Source organism: Triticum aestivum, chromosome 5A (assembly GCF_018294505.1).
Source record: "Triticum aestivum cultivar Chinese Spring chromosome 5A, IWGSC CS RefSeq v2.1, whole genome shotgun sequence".
NCBI lineage: Eukaryota > Viridiplantae > Streptophyta > Magnoliopsida > Poales > Poaceae > Triticum > Triticum aestivum.
Genome location: NC_057806.1, coordinates 692,940,299 through 692,946,336, shown reverse-complemented (window position 1 = coordinate 692,946,336; position 6,038 = coordinate 692,940,299).

Sequence of the window (6,038 nt, the reverse complement as noted above, 5' to 3'; positions counted from 1 at the left end):
GACCTTATTTTAAATACTTTAAAAATCACATTTAAATTTTCAAAAAATTCTGAAAATAATTCTACATGATCATATGGATGTATATTACATATGTGTAAAAGTTTGATGATGAAATTGGTAAACATGTAGCTATACAAAAATGACAAAATGATGATTTCCAAATAGTCAATAATACATGCACTATTCATCTTTTCAAAATCATGATTTTGTCTTTTTTGTGTGACTCACATGGTTTACTTATTTCAGCATCAAAATTTGCACATATGTAATATACATCCATATAAACATGTTGATTTTATTTTAATGATTTTTTGAAACTTCAAAATAGCATTTTGACACTATTCGAAATACAGGGCTCCAATGCACCCGTCCTCCAAAGTGACTTTTTGCAACATATATAGTATAAACGTGCTAACTGGACATGCAAACTCCGCGACACCTTCGTTCAATGCGGTGCAAATTTGATGCGGTGGCAATGTGACAGCAGAATATATTTGGATCCATCGGCTAAACACAAGCACATAGTTATCGGTCATGGGCCATGCAAGAGGCGCCTCCTGCGCCAAGGAAAAAGCAGCAAGTATTTCCTGAAGGAAAAAAATGCGCCCCACAAAAAGCAGTAGCCACATATATTCCCACATGCAGAGAATAATAGGAAAAAAAAAACTTTCAAGAGACAACGAGAAAGAGAAATAACTCCCCCGCTCGGCAAAGATTTGTTTGGCCTTGTTTTGAATTAATTGAATTGTTTCATGTGAAATTTCCACGCTTGTATACCAAAGGCTTCTCAGTTTATTGAGTCAGATTAGCGCATCTCCACATACGCGCGGTTGCGAGGCGCGCTAAACTTTTTTTACAGTGCTGAAATAACGTTTTAGCGTGCTGGGCTGATGTTTTGCTTTACCAGAAGCGCAAAAACATGACGCCTAATCCGATGGCACCACCTGCAGCAGCTTAGATTTTGCAGCGCTCGAGCGGACGCACCAAATACGCAACACGCGATGCCGTTAGTTTTTTAGCGCGGCTGCTGAAGCGTCAGTTTCGATCCCGCGCGCAATATAGTCGTTTTTTCTAGGACGCAGCTAATCTAGCACGTCGGTTGGAGATGCTCTTAGTTTTTTTTTCAGATTTCCTTTAAGATACCTTTAGCGTACCTATTGTGTGTGTGCGCGCGCGTGTGTGGAGGGCAGTGAACAACCGTGTGGACTCATCGAGGCGCGCTTACAAGATAGTACAAACTCACCATCTTGTGAACGTGGAGCAGGCAGCTAGCTACACGAGAAGCAATGGAGACTACCACGTCACTCTTTGCCAAATACTGCCCATCACAGGGACCTCACCCCATCACGCAGACATATCTGCTACCATTTTACCCTTTTTTTTCTCGCCATTTGACCGTGCCACGGAGACACATCTGTTTTCCACCACCTCGCTCTTTGCAGCCAAATACTGCCCATCACGCAGGTAGCTCACCCTACCTTGCAGACGGTTCTGCTACCATTTGACAGCAATACTTATATCCATGACGTGTTTCAAATTTATTTTTAGAACTTACAAATACATTTTGTTTAGAGCGTTTTTAAGTGAGTTCCGAAGTGCCTAGGTTCCTACAATCTGGTCTAATACAATTCTCGGTCATGTAAAATTACAAGGGGCAACACATGATCAATATTGAGAGCAGGTGGCAGCGTAACTTCTATGCTTTCACAAAACCCGCCCCAAAAGACGAAATAAGTGGATTAAAAGTCACCTGAAAAAATGCAGTAAGTGGGCACCCATGGCCAGAAAATATGACTGACCATCACAATTGTTCACTAAAAATATTTCAGATGGAGGCAATCAGAAACAGAAATAATACTCCATGTACCAGGCGGAAACGCAGTTGTTCCCATAATATTTCTGACTCTAACATAACTTGTAAATTGTAGTTTTGATCGGCCGTGTTACTTTTGTCTAAGTGTGTTGTTCCTTTTTGAAGGAAAAATAATTTCAACGCCATGAGCAAACACAGGGGAGAGAAAAACAATGTAGTTACAGATAAAAATTATGCGAGTTTTTTTATCTCTGATGGAATCACGCTATCTATTCTCAGTTTTGCACTTAATTAGCCACAAAACAATACCTCTTTACTTCCATGATACATGACATATTTTGATTCATTAGGTAAATTTATTGACCAACCATAGCTAGCTAAGGGCATCTCCAACGATGTACCTTAAAACGGAAACACAAAATGTCCGCAGAGATGCCCGGACGTGTCCGCTGACAGCAGTAGTGGAGTCCGTCATCCAACTGTATGATTCAGAAAGGCATCAAATGCAGACAACAAGGTGGGCTTGGCATACCTAAAGGCAAAAATATCACGTGGGTTGTGAAAACATGTGGTTCCACTGACTATAGTCCAAGCTGACTGTCCAGAATCATCCAAAAGCTCCCCAGGTTTGTTTTGGATTTGTGGGAATTTGGACATCTGGACTAGTCCACGGATATTTGACGCATGGCGTTGAAGAAAAAAAAACTGTCCGGACCCACATGGTCTAGGCATTTAGGAGCATTTTGATGGACCGCGTTGGAGACTCCCTAATCAGCAAGCTATATCACTAAGGAATTAGACAATTATGCGATGCTGATTGTATGTGGTTAGTGCTAAAGCACATTGTGCAAAAGACAATGCATCATGTGTATATGTGTCGCATTAACACATAGGTAATCTAGATTTCCATGGAGCCATTGTAGATAACCTTCCTAGGCATGAGCTTTACATTTATTTTTCTTTTCAAGGCCATGGATATTCAATAACAAGGAGCATATCACTATATACTAAAGGTTAGATAACCCATCGTCAACTAGATGCGGTACCCCCACCGCAAATCATTCCTAGGCCTTGACCATTCAACAAGGACCGCTAGCTAGCATGTCAACAACAATATTTAGAAGTATTAGTGAGAGTGGGTCTACTTGATACAATTTTCTTCTTTGTTTGGAAATAGAGCATTTTGAGGTAGAACTGTCAACATAACCTTATTATTATTGGGATCTTCCAGATGCACCAAGCTTAAATATTTATTTCCCCTCTATTAAACGGATTTGCTTGATCAGTCAACTGAAATTTCATTGTCGCTTGTCGACTGGTTTTTAGATTTTAAATTTATTTAATTATTTAATCCACAGATTACGAATTTATTTTCCGCCAATTTTACATTTAAAAATACGCAATTCATCTGAACTTTTGTACTTATATTTTGTTTCATGTTTTAGATTTCATTTAAAATTGGCGAACTCTTATATTATTTTTCTATAGTCACAGTTCTCGTAGTGTGCAACTACCCAATTTTTCATGGTCCATCTATATAATTAAACTTTTATTTGTGTCTGGATATCAACATGTGGAGAAATATATGTCTGACTTCACGATTTTTCACTCAAATTATTTTAGAATGAGTCAATCAGCGAGACAAATAACACTCCACGTTCCAAGCGGGGACAATCGTTCCTGAAAGTATTTGTAACTGTCACATAAAGTATAAATATAGTTTCGATCGGCTGTTGGGAGAAAAGGCAAGATGTATTTTATTTATTTATTTTCCTTTTTGAAGGACATGTAATTTCAGTGCCATGAGGGTAGCAGAGGTTAGACATAGAACAAGGCAAAGGGTGTATGTACGTAACATTTTTGTGCAAGGATGTTGTGCCTCATAGAATCATGTTATCTCTTATCACTTTTGTAATTAATTTGGAACAAAATAGCACACCCCTGTTAAAAAACTCACGGCGCATTTTATTTTGCTAGAAAAATACTGACGAACCATAGCTAGCTAAGCAGTTAGCTATAGTACAAAAGAATTATATAGTAATGTGATTCTGATTGGGTATGTCAAGTGCTCCGGGGTAAGAGCATCTCCACCCGCGCCCCCAGAAAGGCCTCCTCGGGCGTTTTTTCGGGCCGGCGCTGAAAAATCGGCCCAGTCGCGTTCCAGGAGTCCGATTTTTGCCGGCCTGGACCGAATTTAGCGCCGGCGGACCCAGGCCGAACCCGCCGCGCTGGGGGGCGCTCGGGGGTGCCGGGGCGAGCGGTTTTGGTGCGAAAGAGCCGCAGGCCCGCCGCGTCAGCGACACCGCGCGTCATCTTCCCCGAACGCCTCGGTTTCCCGCGGGGAATCAATGGCAAAGCTGCCACCGGTCAGCCTTACTAGTGATTCCTCAAGGGCGGCGCGTTCACGGGGCGGCGCGCCGACGCCTCCCCTCCCTCACACGCGTACACACGGGGCGGCGCCGCTATCTAAACTGGTGTCCTCCCTCGCCTCTGGCTACACCAGCCACACCTGCCGTAGCTCGCCCCCTACCTCTCCCGAGCGCCGCCGCCGAGCCCTGCCTCTCCCAAGCGCCTCCGCCGAGCCCTCCCTCTCCCTCCCTCCCTCTCCCGATGGCCGAGCGGTTCCCCGGCGATGAGGCCGCGGCCAACGGCTTCGGCCGCCGATCGCTCCGTGAACAGGAGTCTTGGTTCCTGTTCCAGGCGAATATCCCGGCGCCGCCGGACATGCGCGCCGGCCCGACGGGCTGGAAGCTCAGCAATGGGGGAGTGCCCATTCCCCCGTTGCCCGACGCCGTGGCCAAACCAGGGTACTTCACCAAGGAGGTCGACGTCGTGCGCGCCTCCCTCACCGCCGCTCAACTCTCCCTCCCCCAGTACGCCGCCGGCAACCATGCGGCTTGGGCGGCGTACTTCGAGCGCCGTTAGCAGCAACGGCTGGCGTCCACCAACGGCGCGGCGGTCGTCGGCGGCATGAAGAACAGTGAGAGGCGCCGCCTGTGGTGGGGCGTCCCCGGCCGCACACTCGTGGGCGTGCTGACGCACCTCGAGGGCGGCAACAACCCGCCGTTGGCGTACCCCCCAACGAGGGCGGCCGCCACGGCCACGGCTCACCGCCGACGCGACGGGCAATGGTTGCCCAGGAGGTTCGGTGCCTCCTCTTCTTACTCCTCATCATGCTCTTCTTCGCACTTCTCCGGCTCTCCGGCGTTGCTCGGCGTCAAGGCCGAGCCCGCGGCGGAGACGCCGCTCGGACGGCGCACTCGCAGCGCCGGCATCATCATCAACGAGGGCGGCCAGCGCGCCTCCTCGTCGGCTCCTCCGCACTTCGTCAAGCCCAAGATGGAGCCGGGGCTCGCGCCGGTGAAGACAGAGCCGGGCCTCCTCCCCGCGGTGAGGACGGAGCACGGCGGCGACGTCGAGCTCAACGACGACGCGGCCCTGGAATGGGCGCGCGCGGACTCCGTGAAGATGGCGAGGGAGCGCCAGTGCGCCGCCCTGCAGCACTTCGCGCAGCGCCGCCGGGGCCGCGACGAAGGAGGCGTCATCGTCATTGAGGACAGCGACGACGACGACGCGCCGCCGCCACCAGCCCGCGTTGGTGACGCCGGTCAGGGGTCCACCAGGGACGGCCGCGTCAAGGAGGAGAAGCCCGACGACGGCGGCGACGACGGCGACTACTCGTCGTTCAGCGAGTTTCTTTTTTAGATTAGTTATCTATTTTGCTATGTAATGAAAATCCGCGAACATGTCTAATATATGTCCAAGTTTGCCGAAATTTAGTCGTGTTTAGCCGAACTTCGCCGAACTTTACCGAAATTTGCTATACTTATTTTTTTAATCGCGCCTGGGGGCGGCCCTGAGGCCGGCGGCTGGGGACCAACTCGCCCCAGGCCCATTTTTTGCGCCGGCTCACCCCCAGACGGCGATTTTAGGCACCCCTGGGAGGCCAACGGCTGGAGATACTCTAATGCTTAGAAACAAGAATCGAGAGAGTAAGTATCACAACAACTTATAGAGGACGTGAATGCCCTCGGAGTCATTGTAGATAACCTTGCTAGGCATAAGCTTTAGATATAGTTTTCCATTCATGGCCATGTATATTTTACAACAAGAATCTTATAGCTGGCATATTGAATGTTAGGTAAACCGTTATCAACTAGAAGATGTACCACCACCATAAATCGTTCGCTGGCATAGACCATTCAACATGGACTGCTAACTAGTA